Source organism: Caretta caretta, chromosome 9 (assembly GCF_965140235.1).
Source record: "Caretta caretta isolate rCarCar2 chromosome 9, rCarCar1.hap1, whole genome shotgun sequence".
Lineage (NCBI taxonomy): Eukaryota > Metazoa > Chordata > Testudines > Cheloniidae > Caretta > Caretta caretta.
The window spans coordinates 1954141-1979969 of record NC_134214.1 but is presented as its reverse complement, the minus strand read 5'-3'; positions in this window follow the sequence as shown (position 1 = coordinate 1979969).

The window sequence follows — 25829 nt, the reverse complement described above, 5'->3', positions numbered from 1 at the left end:
TCACCCTTTTGCTGTCTGGCATTAAGGAACTTGCAACAAATATCCTCCAAGCCCTCCGTGTGATCAAAGACCTCTAGGCAATCCCATCATGCTGAGCACCTAGGCAGGGTGAGTGTGTCCATGCAAACGAGATCAGCTCCTGAAGTCCTTTTCCACAGCTCACCACTAGATGTCAGGTGAGAGCTCATTCAGATTCTGCTTACATAGAAAACCAAAATGTTTCATTTTTCATAAAATTTTTGTGTAGCAAAATTTATTGAAACTAACCCAATTCTCACAAGAAGTTTTCTTTTCAATGAATCAGCAATTTTTCATGAAAACAATGTGTCATTGAAAAACTCCCAACCAACTCTACTCATAGTGCTTTCTTCATGGGGGAAAAAGAACTCCTTAATGTTGTTTTGTTCAGAAACAAAAATTCTTCTTTGTTTGTATGACTAGGTCTCGATTGTCAAAGGCGATCCCTCCATAATGCTGCTGACTGTAGAAAAATCAAAATGAGAAATGTTATGTGAGCAGAGGCTGGCTTCCGTAAAGGGGAGATTTAAGGAACTAAAAGCTATTTTGAAGTCATTTGTTATAACAGAGGTTATGTTATTGGTCGTCGATCGAGCACTTTAACCACAACTCGGTGAGACCCTTGGGGCAGGGACTGCGTCTAATGAAGCAGCATATGCGCACAGCCTGCAGGCGCAGAACAATAACCTTTGAAAGTAAACCCTCCTTTTCAGGTGCCTATGGGAGAACTCATTTCAGGCTAACCATGCGCACTCAGCCTGGGTGTGGCATTTCCCAATGGACCGAGTGCTCAGGGCCCAGACTTGCAGGGAGCTGAGCTGCTCCTGCACGGGGCTGTGTTCCTTCAAATCCCAGTGGCTATAAATGGGAGTTGCTGCCACCTGGCAAGTTGCAGGGTTGGGCCCTTCATCAGAAATGTCTCTGTGGCCCAGGACAAAATACAAGTGGCAGCCTTCACCTCGCTCAGCCCACCAGTCAGATGATAACGAAGAGACTGAGCATGGCTACTGCGGCTGGTCTGTTGGAGCCTTGCCGAGCACGTGCAGCCCATGTGGGGCCCTGTCTTGGTGTCTCACCGGCCAGGCCATGGCTCGGGAAGTATCTCCTTTCTGCGCCTAGTCTGGTGCACTAGCTATTCTGTAAGCTTCTGGAATGTCTGCTCAGGTCTCCTGCAAGAGGAGAGGCTGCCAGGCCCTCTAAGCCTTGAGTCACCTGCCCAGCCGGTGAACTGTAGTAAACCAAATAATATTCAGGCTTTGCATGCCCATGCTTCCCCTGAGATCCCAAAGGTCTTCCAAACATGAATGAGCCCCCAGAAGGCTCTGGGGAAGTGGGAGGGGGTCACTCCCATTTTACAGATGGGGAGACTGAGGCGTAGGAGGATTAAGAAAAACATTTTCAGCACTAACAGGGCTACCATTCTGATTTCAGAAGTGGCCACTGATTTGCATGCCCAGCTGGAGGCACCGTGGGCAGGAGTTTTCAGCCTCTGTGGGAGCTGTGGGTTGCTCCACACTTCAGAAAATCAGGCCAATGATGTCCCAGAAGCCCCCCAACCACCACCACCACCAAATCAGTGGCCATTTCTGAATATGGTGACCTTCGTAATTTTCCCAAGATCTCACTGCGACTCTGCTGTGGAGATGGTACCAGCATCAGCACTCTTGCCTACATCACACTTCCATAGCTGCCTCTTCCTACAGTTCTCCAGCAAAGCCGAGATCCACTGACAGCTCCCTGTCACCGAAAGGAGTGAGCCAAATGGTGCACGGTGCTGTAGCAACCTACCCTGCGAACCCCACAGCTGCAGGGGCCTCAGATCCAGTCCCTAGCGTCAAGGCTATTTCAACTGGTGCAGAGCAGACTAAAGGTCATGCAATTCTGTGATACTAGGCATTTGTATGGCCCTTTGCACACTCCCAGTGCTCCTGCAGATATAAAGTAAACAGAATAAGAGAAGATACACTGTGGTTGAACTCCTTAGACACACACACTGTGTTCCCTCCAGAGATGGTACATTCCCTAGCCATAACTGGTTGGGAACTGTCCTCCCCACACCCAGTTCTGTCCTTAGAGATGCTCTATTCCCTGCTGCAGGAGAGTTTTCCCCTTTCTGCTTTACACTTGCAGGGACCTGTTACATAGAATAATAGAATATCAGGGTTGGAAGGGACCTCAGGAGGTCATCTAGTCCCACCCCCTGCTCAAAGCAGGACCGATCCCCAACTAAATCATCCCAGCCAGGGCTTTGTCAAGCCTGACCTTAAAAACCTCTAAGGAAGGAGATTCCACCACCTCCCTAGGTAACAGACTAAATAATCCCAGTTCCCTCAGCCTCTCCTCATACATCATGTGCTCCAGCCCCCTAATCATTTTTGTTGTCCTCCGCTGGACTCTTTCCAATTTTTCCACATCCTTCTTGTAGTGTGGGGCCCAAAACTGGACACAGTACTCCAGATGAGGGCTCACCAATGTCGAATAGAGGGGAACAATCACGTCCCTTGATCTGCTGGCAATGCCCCAACTTATACAGCCCAAAATACCATTGGCCTTCTTGGCAACAAGGGCACACTGTTGACTCATATCCAGCTTCTCGTCCACTGTAACCCCTAGGTCCTTTTCTGCAGAACTGCTGCCTAGCCATTTGGTCCCTAGTCTGTAGCGGTGCATGGGATTCTTCCATCCTAAGTGCAGGACTCTGCACTTGTCCTTGTTAAACCTCATCAGATTTCTTTTGGCCCAATCCTCCAATTTGTCTAGGACCCTCTGTATCCTATCCCTACCCTCCAGTGTATCTACCTCTCCTCCCACTTTAGTGTCATCTGCAAACTTGCTGAGGGTGCAATCCATGCCATCCTCCAGAGCATTAATGAAGATATTGAACAAAACCGGCCCCAGGACCGACACTTGGGGCACTCCGCTTGATACCGGCTGCCAACTAGACATGGAGCGATTGATCACTACCCGTTGAGCCCCACAATCTAGCCAACTTTCTATCCACCTTATAGTCCATTCATCCAGCCCATACTTCTTTAACTTACTGGCAAGAATACTGTGGGAGACTGTGTCAAAAGCTTTGCTAAAGTCAAGGAACAACACGTCCACTGCTTTCCCCTCATCCACAGAGCCAGTTATCTCTTCATAGAAGGCAATTAGATTAGTCAGGCATGACTTGCCCTTGGTAAATCCATGCTGACTGTTCCTGATCACTTTCCTCTCCTCTAAGTGCTTCAAAATTGATTCCTTCAGGACCTGCTCCATGATTTTTCCAGGGATCCTCCTCCTTCCCTTTTTTAAAGATGGGCACTACATTAGCCTTTTTCCAGTCATCCGGGACCTCCCCCGATCGCCATGAGTTTTCATGAGTTTTACATATGGTGCTGCTGTTTACAATTAGGTGGATGTTGTATGATGCTCTTTGATTATAAAGACTAACAAACTCGTGCTGACTAGGCCTCAACTGGAGTATTGTGTCCAGTTGTGGGCGCCACATTTCAGGAAAGATGTGGACAAACTGGAGAAAGTCCAGAAAAGAACAACAAAAATGATTAAAGGTCTAGAAAACATGACCTATGGGGGAAGATTGAAAAAACTGGATTTGTTTAGTCTGGAGAAGAGAAGACTGAGAGGGGACATGATAACAGTTTTCAAGTACATAAAAGGTTGTTACAAGGAGGAGAGAGAAAAATTGTTGTTCTTAACCACTGAGGCTAGGACAAGAAGGAATGGGCTTAAATTGCAGCAAGGGGGGGTTAGACTGGAGATTAGGAAAAACTTCCTAACTGTCAGGGTGGTTAAACACTGGAATAAATTGCCTAGGGAGGTTGTGGAATCTCCATCATTGGGGATTTTTAAGAGCAGGTTAGACAAACACCTGTCAGGGATGGTCTAGATAATACTTAGTTCTGCCTCAGTACAGGGGACTGGACTAGACGACCTCTCAAGGTCCCTTCCAGTCCTATGATTCTATGAAACCCAGTGAGGGGTTTTATTATTTATGGGAGGGACTGCTGTGCTCTGAGGCCCTAGCCAGGGTCACTAGATCAGGGAGGGTGGGGGGTCTCACAGCCTTTGCCTCAGATGGAGCCTAAAAAGTTGCCTTTCGATTTAGTTGAATGTTCTCTTGTTATTGTATTATGATGAGAAAGGGTAAACAAGAGGGTGCAGATGGAAAAAATAGAAAGAGAGGAGCGGATTAAGAGACATAAAGGTGCACTTGAGAGGTTGTTGACTCCTGGCACCTCTTCAAATGTAGAACCAGTCCAGGAAACTGATCAAGAAAAACGCTTAAACTTGCATGAAGAAATCAGGAGCAAGAAACATTGTCTGACAGTTCTGCTGTAATATCACTGCACTTTGAAGAGAACAGCCACAGCTCAGGAGACATTCTACTAATTATGGTGTCCCTTTTTAACATCCGTGATCCTTCAGCATGGCCCAAACTCATAGATGACAAAACAAGAATAATCTTAGAGAAATACGGACCATTGCAAATTAAAGGTAAAAGTTTTCCAAGTCACAAGAGAAGAAAATTATGTAAGAAAACTGAAAAATGGAGAAACTGTACAACTACACTGGCTCATATGTTCTGGGAAAATGGATGCAGTGTTGTGTTTTTGTTGCAAATGATTTAGTGTTGGTAGCCATAGTCTCATCGGTGTGGATTTGGGGAATGGCAGTATATCCACAGAACTCTCAACCCTCATGAGAAAAGGCATGTTCACATCCGAAATATGGTGAAATGGAGCAAATTGGAAATAGGTCTGAAATTTGAATCTGCAATTGACCAGACTTCACAATCATTGCTTGAAATTGAGAAACAACACTTGTGAGGTATATTTGAAACAGTTGTGGCCACTGCTCTTCACTTAGTGAACAGAACCTACCTTTTCATGGGTCCATGGAAACACTTAACGAGTGTGGAAATTTAAACTTCGTAGGCCAAGTTGAGTTACTGGCTAAATTTGAGTCTGTGGTGAAGGAACATGTTATGTCAGTTCTTCTCTGGAGAAGAAAGACACCATCACTTTAGCCCTACTATATAAAATTATGTCATTTTGAAGTTATCTCAAAAGGTAACAGGTAGAGTTATTAACAACAAAACCAAGAGGAACTATTACTCCATTATTTTGGATTGCACATCCGATATCGGTTACAAGAAACAAATGTCTGTCAATTTGAGATACATTAAGATCCAAGAGACAGAAGTCATCACTGAAGAGCATTTCCTATCATTTCTGAATATGCAGGAAATTTCCAGACAGGCTTTGTCAGATGAGGTGCTATCCAGACATGGTATGACATTTGATAATAGCAGGAGACAGAGATATGAAAATGGAGCTAACATGAGAGGACAGCATCAAGGTGTGCAAGCTTGTTTAATTCAAAAGAACAAAAAGGCATTTTTTGTTCCTTGCAGATGACATTCCTTAAATCTAGTGTTGAGTGACACAGCAAATTCCTCAAACTGGCCAAAAACTTTTCTTGGTGTTCTTCAACAAATGTACACTATATTTACAGTTTCAACAAGTAAGTGGATGGTTTTGAAATCCTGTGTGAAAATAACATTAAAGCCTCACTCGGAGACAAGATAGGAGAGCAAACTGGAAAGTGTCAAAGTCTGGCGGTTTCAGACACGAAGTGTGCAGTCAGCTCTGTTGAAATTGAGAGAAACAACAAAAGATAATAGCATGCAGAAGCTGGATCACTGGCAGATGATCTCTCCTCATTTCAGTTCATCATCTCACTTGTGGCTTGGCAGAACTTACTGTTTAAAATTCATATAGTAAGCAAAAAAATGCAGAGCTTAGTGCTTGGTCTTGATGAAAGCAAATTAATTGAAGTTATTCAGACAAATACAGAATTATCATAAAAATAGATTTGAAGAGACTTTAATTGCTAAACGGATCACAAAGGAAATGTCAGGGCCTGCGGAGCTAGCTGAAACATGAGTCCGCAGAAAGAAGAAACTGTTCTGCAACAAAGCAGAGGTTCAAATCATTGGAGATGCAGCAAAGAGATTTAAATTTGACAAGATAAGAGCGGCCAGACTGGGTCAGACCAAAGGTCCGTCCAGCCCAGTATCCTGCCTTCCGACAGTGGCCAGTGCCAGGTGCCCCAGAGGGAGTGAACAGAACAGGGAATCATCAAGTGATCCATCCCTTGTCACCCACTCCCAGCTTCTGGCAAAAGAGGCTAGGGACACCATCCCTGTCCATCCTGGCTAGTAGCCATTGATGGACTTCATCAATATTGCTATGGACTCTGCTCTCATGAAGCTGGCAGAACATTCTGAATTCTCATGAGAGCATGTGAACATGTTTGGATTCCTGCGCAATGTGAAAAACACTGCAAACTTTTTTCCGACGAGTGAACTGGAAAATGTGTTCGGTAACCTGGAATGGGCTCTGACGAGTTCTGATGTCAATATCGTGCATGTAAACAGGCATGACCTGGCACATGAACTCAAGAATCCTTCTGGTGTTTTGCTGAAGCCTGCAGATGCAGTTGAGACACTTCAGTTCATTTCCAGGAGCAGTTTGTCCACAGTGAACCCAAACGTGTATTGCTCTGCAAGTGCTTCTCACAACTCCAGTCTCTGTGGTGCCTACAGAAAGAAGTTGCTCAAAGTTTAAGTTAATAAAAACTTATTATTTGAGGTTGACCAAGTCTCAAGAACATTTGATAGGACGGGCTGCAGTGTCCATAGACACTGACAATTGCAAGACGCTGGACTTTCAAGTGGTGATAAAAGAATTTGTCAACAGAGCATTCCATTACTCAGGCAAGAAAAAACTCATTATACTTTTTTCAGTAGTTAGCCACTGACGAGTAAAATGCAACAGACATTTTATTTATGTTTGTGTTTAGCTTTGAAGGTATTTGTAGCCAGTTTACTAGGTGTGGATTTCTATAGGTTATTATTTGCATACTTTGATTAAATTGGGAATGGACTATTACTAATGGAAAGAGGGCCCCCCATAGGTCCTCTCACAGTGGGCCACCAGATTTCTTGCTACAGCACTGATGGTGCAGGAAAGAGGAAGAACAGCCCGATGAGGCGGCGTCCTTTGCATAGTCAGGTGGCAATCCTACAGCCACGCCCTGCTCTAGCAGTTCCACTTGTACTGTCAGTTTCTCAAGCAACCTAGAATTTTCAGCAGCTCTTTGTTACACTCTTGACCCTCAAACTGCTTCTAATTTCCTTTCGCTCGTTTCACAATTGGATTTCCCCCCGGTGACAGGATCCCCAGGGTGTAACCTGAACTGTGGGACCACTGAGCCCTCTGTCCCACCAATCAGGGGTGTCCCTCTCACACTCTGATGCTGAGTCAAGGCACAAAACTCTGGCAGGCCCTGCACTTACACAGACATCCCCAGACAGGGACACACCCAGCTGAGTTCCATGAATGATCTCCCAGCCACTCGTGAACCATCAATAGGGAGGCTCCAGCCAGTTCCCCCCAGCTCCCTCGTCTTGCACCCTAGGACTGTACAATCTTGCACTGGTCAGAAGCCTGGCCGGTTAAGTGCATTACTTAGTTTGCCACTTCTTCACAGGAAAGGGGTTAAGACCCAGCCTTTGTAATCTGAGCAGATTTACCAAGCGCTTTAGACAAACACACTGATAAGGATAAAACATTAAAATAAGTTTATTAACTACAGAAAGATAGATTTTAAAGGATTATAAGTGCTAGGCATAAAAGTCAAAGCTAGTTACCTTAAGAAATAAAAATAGAAACATGCATTCTAAGTCCTACATTTTCAGTCTAAGCAAGAGTTGAATCATACAGCTTTTCTCACCCTGACAGATGGTACAAGCAGGTTACAGTTCCTCAATACACAGGCTGGACTTCAGTTCAAAGTCTTTTTCTTCCAGACCTTCTTCCAGGTGTTGAGATGGGGAGACAGGAGAAGGGCCAGGTGATGATGTCATTTCCCCTTCTTTATATTTTCTTCCAGTTTGCTGGAAAGATCCTTGCTGTGATGAGGGAATCAGGCAGTCCCCACAGGCCTTCTCTAAGGAGCCTCTGGGATAGTCGATTCATTTCCTGATGAGCCATTAATGCTGTCTGGCTACTGATGGTTATTCCTTTTTTGAACCTGAAAGGCTGGTTGTGGGTGTTCCCAACCTCATGACGTATTTCAGTAGCACATCTAACAATACTTCACAACTTCACATACAAGGACAGTACATACAATCCAACAGGATATTAATGTTCAACAGATCAAGATTTTTAAAATGATACTTCATAGGTTATGCTTTGTACAAGATATATCATAATCGTATCCCCCTGGTGAATATGAGGGTTCCAAGGTGCTACTTTGAGGTACAGAGTGTCACACATACAACCTCGAGTTAAAGGAATCCAGAGTTTGGCAGCTGTAACAGAGGTGCGTTGTAGGTAGTTTTCATTCATTTTACTAGAGGAATTGGTGAGCCTCGGGAAGTTTGGAATTTGAGTTCAGTTCAAGTATTGAACCTTTGGAAGTTTCTTCGGAGCTTTTCCAAACCTTGTAGCCCTGCAAATCCAGGCAGGAAATCTCAGAAGAATGCTTAATTTCCAGCCATACCTGCCATGGGAGCCACCTGGAAAGAGTAGAGGAGAGCTTTACTTGTGATATTCCAATGATTGTCCTTCCAGGCCTGGCTGGGAACTAGAAGTTCAGAGGTTGGGCAGAATTATCTTTCTCAAACCTCCAGAAAGGGTTGATCTGAATTTAGGACAAATGTTCAGGTGTTTTCTCCAAACTGATCTGCCCATCCCCTGATTAGTAACTGTTGGACAGGCATGTAACGTGTGTTCAGCTAGAAATAGGTCCAAACTGTAAAGGCCAGTGGGTGCCTTATATCTGGGGTTTTGCCCCTGGCCCTTATAGATATAGAGGTCCAGAAGCAGCATTTGGACGTGAACTTTCCCAGAAATTCAGGAGTGCTTAGACTGGGGGGTCTGAGTGCCTAATTCCCATGGGCTCCTTTGAAAACCCCAGCCTGAATCATTCTCCAGGAGGAATGTGTGGGACGCCCTTACCCTAGGGATGGACTGACTCAGGTTTGTCATTTTTGCCTTTCTATCCCCTCTGGGAAGGATCACATTCATTGTCCATTTCTTAGCTATTGGCGTTTCCCTCCTTCCCCCATTTTCTTCAATGGTTATTGTGTTGTGTTGGATTGGATTGTACTGTATTGTATTGTACAAATGATGATTTGTATTACTATGCTCCATCTTCCCCATCAGTTCGTGGTTGTGCTGTCCCCTTGGGGCAGACATGCTAGAAACTGCTTTCATGCCTGGCCCTACGACTGCTAGCAAGCTGGCTCCCAAACTTCTGTGTGTGTGCTGACACCCTGGGCAAACCTTGATAGAAAGGTTGTTCGTGCTGTCATCCCCACTGTAATTCTTGCTGTCTGTTCCCACTGGAAAGCATCATTATCAGCGATGGACAAGAGCCTGAGGCGTTTCAGAGATTTGGATCCAATAAGATAACAAGTGCTAGGTAGCCATGGTGACGCATGCTGTATAAAAACCGATGGATAGATGGGCATCCAGATTTTTGGATTTAACCTTGTCAGAACTTCTGTGGCTTCGAGTCTGCATACTCACTCGATGTCATTTGGTGAAGCAGGTCCAACATAAGCAAGTCAAACTGGAGCTTCCTTCAAGAACACTGAAGCTGCAGATAGGAGGGGGAAAAATCATTCCAAGCCAAACAGTAAGTATCTGGACTTGATAACCAGCCACCTTTACGAGCATCTCTGAGGCTCCCTGTAGAGCAAATAATTAAAGAGATGGGCGATATAGTGAATGATACTAATAAATCACCCAAGGTTGTCTGTGTCCTCTCCAGAAACATAAATCACTCGTCTTTACATTATGGTGACAAGCATTCTCCCCCAGTTGCTGGCACTTTGGATTTATTGGATGAAGTCGTTAGAAATGTATTAGGGAGAAAACTGAACTCATCAACCAAGTTAGCTTAATAGCTTAATTGTTCCATGTGCAGTAAGTACTGTGTTCTTTTCTCTCTGGGTTGGAAAGTGCATCAGTTTTAGTGAGGGTAAGAAAATCAGGGTAAGAAGAAACCCAGGAATCCTCTGTGACTAAACAAGAGGTGATAATGTCCCCAAACAGCGCCTGCTGGGATAATCCCATCATTAGAATTGGCCTGTGGGGAAGAGAGTGGCGCCCCTGTGGGGTCCTAATCTCTGAGTGAGCCTTAGATGGGCTGTAATTAGACTCAGGCAGGTGCGTTTGTCTCTCTGTTAATTGGCTTCATGTCAGTGAGGGGATCTTTGAGAAACAAAGCTACTGGCGACTCTGCAGCTGGGGTAAGCCAGGGCCTGCCATAGACTTTGTGTGTTAATTTGGAAGGACAATTGTAAGTCAAAAATTCAAACCATTTCCATCCCCCTTCCCTGGCCCCCTCCTGCCCAAACAAAGGACAAACCCAGCAAGCTTGTGAAGTTCACTTTTCAGCAAAGTTAACTGTTTGACATGGGAGAAATGGGGAGAGAACTTTGTGTCTCACCCCAAAGTGAGTGAGAGAACTAACTGTCTCTCACCCCAAAGTGACTGTTGGACAGATGCCAAGCTTGGCCAACTCTGAAATAAGGCTGCACGTTTGGCTTATGCAGGAACCTGTGGGCCCAAGCCACAAAATCTGGTTCTGAGCCCCAAACACTGGGGAAGTTCAGAGCTTTGGCTTTGGGTCAGCCTGTTGCAGAGATAAGGATCAGCTATGGAACTTGGACTCAGATGTAACCTTCTCCCAAAGTTCCAGGGTTCATGTCCATGTATGATGCAAGCCCTAATGCTTCATATCTTCATCAGTGATTTAGATAATGGCATAGAGAGCACACTTATAAAGTTTGCGGACAATACCAAGCTGGGAGGGGTTGCAAGTGCTTTGGAGGATAGGATTAAAATTCAAAATGATCTGGACAAACTGGATTGGCTGTCCCTAGCTGGGAAGGCTCACCTTGGGGTAGCTTTACGCCTTTCAGTGGAGAGATCCCAGGGGAAATGTCCAGCCTGAGGGCTCTCTAGGAGTTGGAAGGATCTTTCCTTTCTCCCCTCTTCTGCGATTGCCATGATGAGTTCGCTGAAGACACCCAGCTCCATGAACCTGCTGGCCCAGCTAAGCAGTTTTCCTAGTGTCTGAATTAAACTGGGGCTTGGCTGGGGCCTAGCTGGCTGAGGCTCAGTCCAGACAAGGCTGCTGTGATACCTGTAGATTTGGGAGAGCAACTGCTAAAATTAGCTGAGATGAATTAAGCCTCCCTGGGTAGAAGGACACCTGCCATTTGCTCCTGGGGTGTGCAAACACCTACAGGAACATACTAGACCCTTGGCTGCACCTGGATGTCCCAGCAGCAGCAGATGCCAAGACAGCATTGCTCCACTTGCACTTGACAAGCAACTTTGGGAATTAGGCTCTTGTTGTTGTTGTTGCTTATTATTTTCATTATCACCATGTCTAGGACAATCATCCCGGCCTTTGTCACATGGAGATGGAACTGTTGCGGAGAACTGGCTCAGCTACTCCTCACGTGATTGGAAAGCATACATTGCTTGAAATTCTGCTCACAGTTTTTGGTCCTAGCATGAAGCTGGACCAACCCCATAGGAGTCCGTGGGGGTATTCTGCATCTACAGTGGTATAATGGAGGGCAGAATCTGGGCTCATGCACAGATGGAGGAAATAATTTTGATTGCTATTCAGGCTTGTCAGAAAGATGCAGCGGCACAGCGAGCATCTGCGTTTTCATTCATGACACATAAGAATGGCCAGACCAAAGGTCCATCCAGCCCAGTATCCTGCCTTCCGACAGTAGCTAATGCCAGGTGCCCCAGAGGGAATGAACAGAACAGGGAATCATCGAGTGATCCATCCCGTCGCTCATTCCCAGCTTCTGGCAAACAGAGACTACGGACACCATCCCTGCCCATCCTGGCTAACAGCCATTGATGGACCTATCGTCCATGAACTTATCTAGTTCTTTTTTGAACCCTGTTAGTGTTTCCACTTCCAATTTTCAAGAGTTATTTCTCAGGCTGCTGTGCCCTGCTAGGAAGTGTAGTTTGTAGGAGATGGGACTACTGATGCTGAATGCCATGCAAGGATACCCCGAATTTCTCAGCACAGGGCACAGCTATTTTGGAGAAGCTCTGCTCCAAGCTCTTAGAATGAAATGGGCACTTTCTGAATGCCCTGAGTTTTTGGTCTTTGTTTCTGTAGGCCAGAGGTTTCCACTGTCCAACCGTTAGCATCTTCTGTCTACTTGTAACAAAAGTTCATAAACAGTGGCTCTTTGTAGGGGTCCCAATCCCGACCAAGCCCTGACACTCTCATGCAGGCAAAACGTCCATTGATGCTATTGCTCTGAGAGAGTGAAGCTTTCTCTACCTTGTCTTCCTTGGAGGTACGGTGCGGTACGGGGTGTTGCATGCACAAAGGCTGTCAGTGTGGCTCCTGGTAAGGTGTTCACTTCCATGAGATGAAACCTTTTTCTTTTTCAGGTTCAAGATCCGAGATGCAGCTTGGAACTACTTCTTCCTCCTGCTCTCCCTGCTAGTTCTTACAGCTTAGGTGAGGTCAAGGCCCCTAAAAGATTACTTAGAAAGGACTTGTACATAACTCCAGCTGAACTTGATGGGCATTTTGCCAGGGTGGAGACTTCATGATTGGACCCGAACTATTTCACCTTGGCAAGAGTGGGTTTTTTCAACCTGATGATGGATGGCTCCAGAGTGGGGAAAAGGTAAGAGGAGAAAACTTGAATTTAATGACTATAACAACAAACTTTATTGCAGTGATTTTATAGGGGAAAATATCTTACAATCTTCATTATATAACAATGTCCTGACAGACATGATGTCATTGCAGCTTAAAAGGTGTTTGAGTCGGAAAATCTTTCCAGCGGTATTATAAGGGGGCTGTTTAAATGATTAATAAGATTTATACATGTGATTTATTATCTGAAAATAAAAATGTACATTATGTATAAAATACATATGTATGGTATGATTGTATATATTATTGTTACACGTGCTATATTGCTAGACAGGTATAAAAATAAATATGATTAACTTTAAAAGAAAAAATATGGCATTTGGTAAGAACATCATATATTTATACATCTGTGTCCTGACAGTACATATAAGAAAGAAGAAAGGGGCTAGACAGAATTTTATTTTGGATCAAATTTAATGAAATTTAAAAAATTTTAATGTTACTTGTTTTCCCTTATTCGTATTTCACCTTCCCCAAATCTTTGCTCTGCCTCTCCAAACTTAGAATATGTTTGAATTGTATGTCTTTACTAGACATGCCTGATGGCTAGAATAGTAGTTTTTGTTGTTTCAATTTGTGAATGCTTATCTAACACAAAATATCCAAATTTCATCCAAATATGTTGTTTTCTGGTCTCTGCCCAGAGGCAATTTTTTGTGCAATTTCAGCAAAATCTTTTTAGCTGTTTCTGAGTTCTGTGTGTGTTTTCCTTTGTAAAAACTCGAACACACAAAAAACCCATACCCATTTTTTCCTGAAAGGAATTTTGCCCAAGCATAACTTTACAATGTTCAAACCCAGTCTGTTTTGCTCATACCATAGGTTTTGCTCAAACATAGATTGTTTTGAGAATCTTTTGATATCTAAGTCACAAGCCAAGTTTCAAGGAAAGTGATTCAGAAGTTTAGAAATCCTCAAAGTTGCAATAGTTTCACACATTCAAATTTTCCTTTATTTTCTTTTCTCAGCCCAAAGCTTTGAAGGCTGAGGGTGCCCGCGGATTCAGATGTTCAGTTTTTACACTAATTTCAAATGTTGGTGGCACTATTAAGCACACAGAAAACTTTATAAATACATCAGCAAGACCAAGATCTTGTTAAATTCCCTTGTGGAAAAAGTCCGTAGAATTTAAAAAGTATGAAACAAAGAGGGTTCTGTAGCAATGACTTTAAACACCTATAGAATTTAAGAGAGAATGAGATCCTGTCTATGGAGTTCTTAAACCAGCGTATAGAATTATATAGATACTCTGCATCAATCCAAACCAGGAGTCAGAAAACATTGATTCTCCTTCTTTTGAAAACGTTGGTCCTAGCTTGACTGAGACTCCGCTTCCTCCTGTAGAAACTGAAGATAGTTTGTTTTTTTTCTTCTTCCTTTTTTGTGTTAGAAATAGCCATGTTAAATGTTCCAGTCTCGATGGGCAATCCAGTTAATTACTTCAGATGACCTGCAGTGGATGGCAGAGATACCATTGGGTTTCAATTGTTTGGGACGTTGATCAATGAGGTGTTCCATAATTCGAAGTCCATTTCTGCAGTCACAAACAGGACTGTGTCACAGGCCCCTTTTATGGAGAAGGCAGGTGCACCTGCCACGTGACGTGCGGATGTGAATCAAAGCGGACCATGTTTTCTGTGGGAATGAAAACCTCTGGGTTATTTCATAGAATCATAGAATATCAGAGTTGAAAGGGACCTCTGGAGGTCATCTAGTCCAACCCCCTGCCCAGAGCAGGACCAATCCCAACTAAATCATCCCAGCCAGGGCTTTGTCAAGCCTGACCTTAAAAACTTCCAAGGAAGGAGATTCCACCACCTCCCTAGGTAACGCATTCCAGTGTTTCACCACCCTCCTAGTGAAAAAGTTTTTCCTAATATCCAACCTAAACCTCCCACACTGCAACTTGAGACCATTACTCCTTGTTCTGTCATCTGCTATTACTGAGAATAGTCTAGATCCATCCTCTTTGGATCCACCTTTCAGGTAGTTAAAAGCAGCTATCAAATCCCCCCTCATTCTTCTCTTCTGCAGACTAAACATCCCCAGTTCCCTCAACCTCTCCTCATAAGTCATGTGCTCCAGCCCCCTAATCTTTTTTGTTGCCCTTCGCTGGACTCTCTCCAATTTCTCCACATCCTTCTTGTAGTGTGGGGCTCAAAACTGGACACAGTACTCCAGATGAGGCCTCACCGTCGAATAGAGGGGAACGATCACGTCCCTCGATCTGCTGGCTATGCCCCTACAGATACACCCTAAAATGCCATTGGCCTTCTTGGCAACAAGGGCACACTGTTGACTCATATCCAGCTTCTCATCCACTGTCACCCCTAGGTCCTTCTCTGCAGAACTGCTGCCTAGCCATTCGGTCCCTAGTCTGTAGCGGTGCATTGGATTCTTCCATCCTAAGTGCAGGACTCTGCACTAGTCCTTGTTGAACCTCATCAGATTTCTTTTGGCCCAATCCTCCAATTTGTCTAGGGCCCTCTGTATCCTATCCCTACCCTACAGCGTATCTACCACTCCTCCCAGTTTAGTATCATCCACAAACTTGCTGAGGGTGCAATCCACGCCATCCTCCAGATCATTAATGAAGATATTGAACAAAACCGGCCCCAGGACCAACCCTTGTGGCACTCCGCTAGATACCGGCTGCCAACTAGACATGGAGCCATTGATCACTACCCGTTGAGCCCGACAATCTAGCCAACTTTCTACCCACCTTGTAGTGCATCCATCCAGCCCATACTTCTTTAACTTGCTGACAAGAATACTGTGGGAGACCTTGTCAAAAGCTTTGCTAAAGTCGAGGAATAACACGTCCACTGCTTTCCCTTCATCCACAGAACTAGTTATGTCATCATAGAAGGCAATTAGGTTAGTCAGGCATGACTTTCCCTTGGTGAATCCATGCTGACTGTTCCTGATCACTTTCCTCTCCTCTAAATGCTTCAGAATTGATTCGTTGAGGACCTGCTCCATGATTTTTCCGGGGACTGAGGTGAAGCTGACCCACCTGTAGTTCCCAGGATCCTCCTCCTTCCCTTTTTTAAAGATTGGCACTACATTAGCCTTTTTCCAGTCGTCCGGGACTTCCCCCGATCGCCATGAGTTTTCAAAGATAATGGCCAATGGCTCTGCAATCACAGCCGCCAACTCCTTTAGCACTCTCGGATGCAACGCATCCGGCCCCATGGACTTGTGTGCGTCCAGTTTTTCTAAATAGTCCTGAACCACTTCTTCCTTCACAGAGGGCTGGCCACCTCCTCCCCATGCTGTGTTGCTCAGCGCAGCAGTCTGGGAGCTGACCTTGTTTGTGAAGACAGAGGCAAAAAAAGCATTGAGTACATTAGCTTTTTCCACATCCTCTGTCACTAGGTTGCCTCCCTCATTCACTAAGGAGCCCACAAGTTCCTTGGCTTTCTTCTTGTTGCCAACATACCTGTGAAGAACCCCTTCTTGTTACTCTTAACATCCCTCGCTAGCTGCAACTGCAGGTGTCATTTAGCCTTCCTGATTTCATTCTTACATGCCTGAGCAATATTTATATACTCATCCCTGGTCATTTGTCCAATCTTCCACTTCTTGTAAGCTTCTTCTTTGTGTTTAAGATCAGCAAGGATTTCACTGTTAAGCCAAGCTGGTCACCTGCTATATTTACTATTCTTTCTACACATCGGGATGGTTTGTCCCTGTAACCACAATAAGGATTCTTTAAAATTTGGTTGAGTCCTTGAGGAAGTGTGTGTTTGGAATGTTGGCATCCTTGCATCTTGCTCACCATTGACCTCTGGGGGAGAACCCTGGGTGTTTGGGCTCTCACACTGCAAGCCAAAACGGTTTTCTAGATTTGAGTCAGAATCTCGATATATTATTTAGGTCTTCCTGTACTGGAAGATCCTTGTTCCGTTGAATACAATGGAACTTCCAAAGGAGTCTCACGTCATGGTGGATTTGGAGTGCATGGATGTGCACCAGTATGGAAAACCACATTTGTGGCATTGGTTTTACTGTGCCTGTAATGATCTGCATGGTGGTGTTGAGAGTCAGCAAGCCCTGTGTGGGAACTGTGTGTCCAGACACAAAGCAGTATTCTGCTGTGGAGTAGACAAAGACCAGTGAGGAGATCTGCAGAGTTTTTGCATCAGTCCTCCAGGTCTTTCCTGTCCATTTCTGAATGAGATTTACACATATTTTATTTCGTTGTGGATATTTGTCAGGTGCCAATGGTATGTGAGGTGTCCGTCGAATATCAAACCAAGATATTTTGGGCTAGGATCATGTCTTATCTTCTGACCACAGGAGTTCACATGAGTTTCTGCCCTAGCCTTTTGATTGTTTGGATGGAATGTTGACGCCACAGCTGTGGCGGGGGGGCGTGGTTTTAGATACCAGTATAAGAAATATTCCTCCATGGTTCTAAGGTCCTTGGTTAGGATTTGTTCTATAATAGATAAATCCTGTGCCTGTACAGTCAGAGAAACGTCACCAGCATAGACAAATTTCCATGGTGATGTTCGAGGAAGGTTGCTAGGGTGGATATTACACAGGATTGCTTCTAGGGTGGATATTACACAGGATTGCTCTGTGGTAGGCCAGCGCTGAGAGTGTGTGGCTTGCTGCCCTGGTCACCAAGGAAAATGTGAAAGCTAAGATTGGTCAGAATGTCTCGGAAGAATGTCATCATTGCATTGGGTGGGATAATATTGCTGGCTTTCAGGAGAAGGTTGTTCCTCCATACAGTGTCATAGGCAGCAGATAAGTTGATGAAGGCTGCCCCAGGCCTGAGGTTTCCCTGGAATCCTGCCTCAGTGTGTTGTTAAGTTTGTGAGTGCAGTGGCAGCCTGGTTGGCTTGTTCACTCCATAACATTACTCCTACAGGCGGCATGATCCTTGACATTAATATATCTCTCCATGAGCTTGCGTGATGATGTTCAGAGGAATGATACGGGCCAATATGGTGGGGAATTACCGGTTGGCTTCCCAGGCTTGACAATGACCATAGCCTCACACCAGATCCTTGGGAAGAACCAGGAGGAATGGCTGTTAGAGAACAGTGCTGCCAGTCATTTCCATCCCTTGGCTCCAAAGTTTTTAAGAAATTCTGGAAAGATGCCATCAGGCCCTATGATTTTTCTTGCTTTCCTGAGTGAGAGGGCCTTGCCTACCTCCTCGACAGTGAAAGACAGTGATGGGCAGAGGATGTGAAGAGAGAGCTATTTGTCAGAGCTCTCTGAGCGCTTTGTGCTTCATAAACTTGTCCCCTGGTACTTGGGCATCCGTAAGAAGCCTATGATGGCCCCACAGCACGTGATGGTTACGGAAATCACTGACGTACATAGCCAGGTGATAAGCTATGGGTAATGGGGAGAAGGTCAATCTGTATTCAGTGGTTTACACACATTAACTACTGTTATCTAGCCAATTCTTACTGAGATGGTAAAGGTTCTGGAATTGCTCCTGGCATCTATCATGTCATCGTCCTTTCTTATATTTACCTACTTCACAGGGGTAATGTGAGTCTTAAGGGCCTGACCCCGCTCCCACTGAAAGGAATGGCAAAACTCCCTTTGACTTGACTGGGGCAGTCAGTCCCTAGCTGCATAACAGTTATAAAATGCACAGTGTTTGTAAGGTCAGTAAGTGAGAGAGGTGGGAAGAGAATTGAGAAGCTCTGGTTTCCTACCCCTGTGCTTGTTCCTTTAGACAAGGGTTGTCTCTAAGGAAACGCCTCCTTCTGCCCTTGAATCTCTCATGTGAAAACCCTGTAGAATTCTATCCTATCTATAGGCTTGATTGGTCCATCCTACAGAATCCTCACAAAGAACATCATCCTCTACGCAATTCGATAGGATGCATCTATAAAGCTTACACATTTCTATTAAATTCTACAAGCCAGTCCCATAAAGTTAATAATTGCTGGAAATAAAAGCTTTCTGGAGGTGGGGAAGGGTGGTGTTCAGGAGGTGGAATTTCCCTGTCCCGATCTGACCCCTTCCAATTTATTTTACTTGTAACGTATCATTTGGCTGATGATAGAGAGCAGAAAAACACAGTCTCCGGTGTAATAAAGAGCTGCCTTCCCGACCTCCCATTTGAACTGCCATGAACTCACATCCTCCAAGAGAGCCGCTAATATTTTCAATAATGCATTTTTGGCATCTCCTGACACTACTTAGAGTCATTAAAATAAAACTAAATGGAAAATGCATTTTGCCTCCTCCCTCCATTTCCATGGAGCAGATCTAATTATCTTTTTTAATAGCACTAATTGGTGGGCTTACAAATCCTGCTGCCGAGGCCATTCTCTTTATCCCTCCTGCTGCCCCAGCCTCTTCTGCTGGATGGGATTTAAGTGTGGTTTGATAGTTTCTGAAAGTACTTTGACTTGTTGCCCTCTCTTCACTGAGGCTACCTGAGCTCTAAGACCTGTTGACAGAGGAGCTTTCCTTTGTCTTTGCAAATTGACCCAGCTGCACACTTGGCAAATAGACTCAGATGTGGAGCTTTTGTCAGAATGGCTCTTTCAGATGCATGCAGAGGAGAAGTAGGTTGAACAGACGCTAAGCTGGAGCCAGCAGCAGGAGAATGGAGTGGAATTTTCTCTGAGAATTCACTGCCAGGGAATGGGGCTAACCACTCCGACAAGGTATTTGCTTCCCTTTGGGAATAACATTCCTGCAGCCAATAGCTCATCATGATTCTGCATCTAAACTGGGAGTTAATTAGCCCACTGTATGAAGAGGAGATTTTTCCCCCCTCCCCCGATTACACATACTAATCTCTCAGCACACACACTCTTTGCACAGTGATTTGGGACACCTGGAAAAAGCATAATAACTGAATCCAAAGAGCCTCAAGTCTAGCAAGTGGGAGTTTGCCATCGGGAGCATTCACCATAACAGCCAAGTCAAAGTGAACATTGCAGAATATTCCTGGGGATTCCTGACTGCCAGATTTTGCTCTGCAAACCTGATTCTCAGCACTACACTGTCCTAGTCCCAGGCCACAGAACCGTGCCATGGGAGCTTCGTGTCCAATCAAAACAGCTTGCATTTTACACACTTGTAACAAACTGTGGGCAAACCAGCTAGGGCCCAAGAATCATCTGCAGAAACTAATCTGAGTTGGGATGGCAGGAAAACAAGGCAAAATTAATCAGATAATGTCTGTAATAAATTATCTGCCTGGCTCTAATTCTGCCCCATCTCACTCAGAGTTTTTAGGCACTGGTATCAAGGCGCAGGAAGGGTTGATTTTTAGGTAAGAGGATAGGTCAGATTGGAGACTGCACTGCAGAAATCTGGGCCTGAAATCTTTCCAAAGCTGGTTTTTCCTTTCAACGTTTCCCCCTAGGGTGAAGAGTTCTTCCTGTCGGAATTCACGCTGGGGCTGGGGCAGTATGGGAGAGCTTCCCTGGCTTTCCCAAAATGCCTTGCCACACGGACAGTGATACAGCGTGGCAGCAAGCGTGGACGGCCCAATGCAGCTGAGACGCAGTTTGGCCAGGAACGATGGACTGCCCTGAGCTGTGTTTTCCGTAGCTGTGTCAGACGAGCCTGCGGCAGCACCGGAATGGGTTATCTCCAGAGCACAGACGAGGCCTAAGTCCCAGTCTGCCTTGGGGTCCCTCCTCTTTGTTCCGGTCTGGATGTTGTTTGACTCTCAGCTGCCTGGAACCGCTCTCCCTCCCGTCCCGCAGCTGGGGCTGAGCCTGTTTGCCTCAGCTCTTGAGGGGTTAGCCTGATGTTTGGCTACTGCCGAGCATTGAATCAGGAGGTAACCAGCCTTAGTCCGCTGGCCGTGCTTTCGAAAGCACCACTTCCGCCACGTGTGTGGGCTGTCATAGCAATGTGTTCCTTGGAGCGTGGCCATGGAGTGATGCCGAATTCCTGCTAAGTACTGGGCCCTTTCACAGGAGAAATCCCCCTTGTCTTTGAATTAAAAAAAATAGTGTGAAAGGCAAGTGAGTGCTCAGTGTGGCCCTTGCCAGCCCTTCCATTCCCATTTTGGGAGTCTCCGGTGCAGGAGGGTGGCGTCACCGAGCCATCTGCCTGCCCTAAATTCCTCCCAAGACGTGGGGACAAGATAAATACCAGGGACAGCTACCACTGAACAACTTGTTAATGACTTTATAGCTGGTTAAATAAAATGGCCCAAATAAAACTACAGGAGCCCTTCACTACCTTTACATGGCTGTAAATATGTATTAACTCAACCACGATCAGCAATTACCCTAGCTTGGGAACAGTAAAAGGAGGCACAGACAAAAAGACATTATTATCCTTGAAAACAAGTATGCAGATAAAAGGAATTTATTTCACTTTAGCTAATGAGCAGAGGCCTAGGTATGGAAATGGAGACCCTTTTACCTCCAGTTGCTTTAGAACGTACATAAAGCGAGCCGAGGAGCAGTCTGCATTTCCTCCAGGAGGTGCAGGCGCATTGTCAAGACGCCCGCCCCTGAGAAGCCAGTTGTGCTCAGGGGGAGTTGGAGGAGTAACATTTCAATCAGTGTGAAAGGAAAATGGCTCGCTGTGAATGAGCTCACTGGCCAACCTCCTTCTCAAGGGGGCTTTTGAAGCCATTGTTGAAGGTGAGAAGCACGAGGAGAGGAGGTGGAGGTGAGGACGTTCTGTGATTTTTCATACATTGCACCCAGAAGGGAATCCTTGATAACCACAGCCAGACCTGTTCGCTGGGGAAACGCAACTCATCTCCTTTCAGAACCTCAGCTCAGAGGATATTGGGCTGGTGTCCTGCTCAGGGGGAGGGGAAGAAGGAAATAAACCCAGGCGGAAGATGAAGGAGACGGACTGAGAGAAATACAAGTGTATACAGACGAGGTGATGATCCGAGAGAGAAGGGAAGAAGGACCAGAGAGGAGGAGGTGGGAAAAGTATAACGAAAAACAACTGCTGAGGGCTAAATTCTTCCTTGGTGTAATGCCTTTGGCTCAGCATATAGACATGGAATTTAACCGGGTGCTTTTGGCTTAGGATGTACACTGAATTATAGCTGGGAAGAACAACGTCAACAGAACCATTTTCCATCTGAGACTGCAGTTCTGGCAAAATCAACATCCTGCAAAATCACGTGTTTCCCCAGAATTCTGTGTCAGAGAAACAAAGGAGAAATAAGTTCTGACAGTGTTGAATGACCATTTTTGGGAACAAAATGTTTCATTCTTTAATATTCTGTATTATAAAATATAAAAAAAAGTCAAAAACAAAAGAAAAATGTTTAGATTTCATCAAAATGAAACGCTTTGATTGACCTAAACAAAAAAGAAACTCAAAAATTCTGGAATGTTCTTTTTGCAGAGAACTTTGAAATGTTCAGGTTTCATCCCTAATCAGAAAAAAACCCCAAATCCATCGCTATCTCAGAACCCTCCATGAAACAGAATTTTGGTTCTCCGCCCAGCTCTACGCAGAACGGTAGGTACCCTTTTGTGCCAGACTGGCTTTCTGGGATGATGAGTGTCTCTCATCTGTCTTGTCTGGCTGCTCAGCTAGCACTGCACCTGTCCTTGTTGCCCGAGTGCCCATGGAAAACGTAGACAGGTTTGCAAACTCGGAACAAGGTTTACAACCCCCAAAAATAGTGTGAGGGCCAGATCCTGAGCAGCTCCCCTGACTTCAGCAGAGAGATGCTGATTTCCACCAGTTCAGGATCTGGCCCTGAGAGTTCTGCAGAACTTTGCATGTCACGGGATTCACCTGACCCTTCTTACTGCTAGCGCTGATGTAGCTGTTCAGACATAGAATGTGGTAATAATTTCCCAACTCAGTTCAGGTCTTCTCCAATCAGGAGCCCTTCAAAATTCTCAACCTGGCCAAGCAAATTGTTGCACTGAAGACAAACACAGTGCTCTTGCCTGCAGCCAGACTCTCCCCACATCTGCTGATCTCTCCCGTCCTCAACAATCCCAGTGACCTTTTCCTGTAACCAACTCCCCTCAAAATGCCCCAGCCCAGCTCTCCAGCTGTTGACCTGTCCTTACTTCCTGCCTGCAGGAGTCGTGACACACCCTCAGCTGCCAACTCCCCTGCAGACTCCCCCCAGATTCCTGGGCACGTGCACACCTGTCTCTGCCCACTCTGGCACCTGGTTTTCTCCTCAACTCAGCAAATGTCTTCCCATCTGCTCCACCTCCCACCTGGAGCTCATGTCTGGAAGTCAGTGAGCCTTTCAGGCAGGAGGTAAGTAGGGCCAAGATGGGATCTATGATAGGAAGGCCCAGTGGACACTGGAACGTTTTACTGTTATCACACTTTTGCTTAGGGATATGATTTTTTTTAAAAAATCAAAATAGTTATACCAGTAAAAGCTCTAGAGCGAATCCAGTTTATGCCGGTATAAAGGTGTGTGTCTGTGTCCGTGGCCGTGTAGCTTTTCCCCCATCCCAGACAGAAACAGGTGATACAGAAAGGGGAATAAGCAATACCAACATGAGGCACCTTCTAAGGGCTTGTCTACACATGCAGCTGGTACTGCTTTAGTCACACTGCCATAGTTAAAGCATAAGAATGGCCATCCTGGGTCAGACCAGAGGTCCATCCAGCCCAGTATCCTGCCTTCCAACAGTGGCCAATGCCAGGTGCCCCAGAGGGAATGAAAAGAACAGGGAATCATCAAGTGATCCATCCCCTGTCGCCCATTCCCAGGACCAACCCTCCAGTGTGGATGCGCTTGATATTAGTTTCTACCGCAGTACGGTCTAGAGGCCACACCCCATTATGCTGGGCACTGTACAAACACAGACCAAACCCTGGTCTCCAGGGGGCCTACCACAACTGAGTCCAACCTCAGTCAAGGCTTTTAGGGGCTACAGGAATACAAATAATCTGGTTGATCCGCAGTTGGTGTAAATCAGCGTAGCAATATTGACTTCAGTGCAGTGACCCTAGTTAGCACCAGCTGAGTATCTGGCCCAGTGATTCTGAGATTCACTCGTCCCCCGTGAATAACCCCTTTGTTCTCCCTGGAGATCTCATCACTTGTTTTTATCTTTGCATTTGGCATTTAAGAAAGCCTGACACAAACTCATGCAAGAAAGCACAAGTGGGAATAAACCAGGCTCCAGTTCCTTCCTTACCTCTTCATTCGCTCTTCCAAGGGGAAGGGGGTGGTTGGGTGAGTGCCAGAGTGGGGTGTGTAGAAGGAATTGTGGTCAGGGGCCAGCACAAACAATATTGGGAAAGGTCCACCAGATTTCCAGCCTTCACCTCATGTAATCCCTCAACAGTTTCTTGTTGTTGGTTGGTTGGTGCTGGCTTCTAAAAACTCTGAGGCAGGTTTGCAGATGTGGAACTCTTTGCCAGAGGATGTTGTGAAGGCCAAGACTATAACAGGGTTCAAAAAAGAACTAGATATGTTCATGGAGGATAGGTCCATCAATGGCTATTAGCCAGGATGGGCAGGGATGGTGTCCCTAGTCTCTGTTTGCCAGAAGCTGGGAATGGTCGACAGGGGATGGATCACTTGATGATTCCCTGTTCTGTTCATTCCCTCTGGGGCACCCGGCACTGGCCTCTGTTGGAAGACAGGATACTGGGCTTGATGGACCTTTGGTCTGACCCAAAATGGCCATTCTTATATTCTTATATTGTATACAGGGCATGTGTGTGAGAGCTCATCTGGAAGGACATTGCCTCTATCACGAATACTGCATGCATGCTATTAAAAATGAGCTAACCTAGAAAGGATAAATAGGTTCCTTATTTCCCCTGCAGAGGAGGACCGTAAATCAAAGGTTTAAGCCTAACTCATTGATATCATAGTTAATTTGCTTTTTGGGAACTCTGAGGGCGCAAAGGGGCAAAACAACCTGCTGGAAGCAACTGGTACCATTATCGGAGCCTCCTTTTGCTTCCAAACACTATGCTTCAGCCAAAAACTTTGTTAAAAAAAATATTTTTTTTGGAAGTTGCTTTGTCATTCCTGAGAAATTCCTGCATTGGCAAATCTAAACTAATGACTCCCTGGTAGAGCTGGTCAGGAAATTTCCAGCGAAAATATTTTTTAATTGGAAAATGCCAGTTTCTTGAAACCAAAACTGTTTGCGAGAAGGGATTGAGGGTCCTTGACTTCTCCTGTTCTGAAAAAGATTGGGGGGGGGATTTCAAAGTTGTCCAAACATCCCATTTTGGTTCAAAACAACTTTTCATTTAGAAATTTAAGTTAATTCATAGTTGGGGGGGGGAGTAAGGGGGAGCAGGTCAACATCAAAACAAAACGTTTCAATTGACCCGATCCAAATTTTGGGTTTTTTTTCCAGATTTTTTGGTTAATAAACATTTTTGAGATTTTGAGATTTCATCACAGTTTAGGCTGGGGAGACTTTTCAAATCTCAAAAATCCTCCTGGGATGGGAAAACCATTTCCCACCCAGCTCTGCTCCCCAGCTCCAAGCTCTCTCCCCACTTTCAGCTAGCTGCTTGGCATTGCAGGCTAGACATGTGGATTCCTCTTTGAGCACCTTGAGCTGTCTTGGCATACTAAGGCATTGTGATTGCCTAACTGCTCTCCAGGCAGAAGGCGTGTACGGGTGGCATACATTCTGTGCTTGGTTTCATACCAGTGATACGCATGTGAACATACCCACCCTGGCTACCCACAAGCAATGAACCACACAGAAACCTCTGTAGTCCTCAATGGATTGGGTGGGCATATATAGCTTATTTTATGAGGACTAATTCTCCTGTCCCTAACGATCATCATGATTTAACCCTCTCGCAGCAATGGAGGAGCACTGAGCCTTCACAACTCCCCTTGAAGTCCGTGAGAAATGCAGGCACTGAGCCCCTCTGGAAATCAGTCTTTAGAAATCCCTGACTCCAAAGGCCATAGGGCCGGGGTAGTCAATAGGCGGACCGTGGGCCAAATCCAGAGCCCCAGGCACTTTTGAACAGACCACAACATCTTTTTATTTACTTATGATCACTATTGTTTTATTTTTGTATTATTCTCTCTGGAGTCTGGACCTTGACTATGCCTTGACCAAGAAATT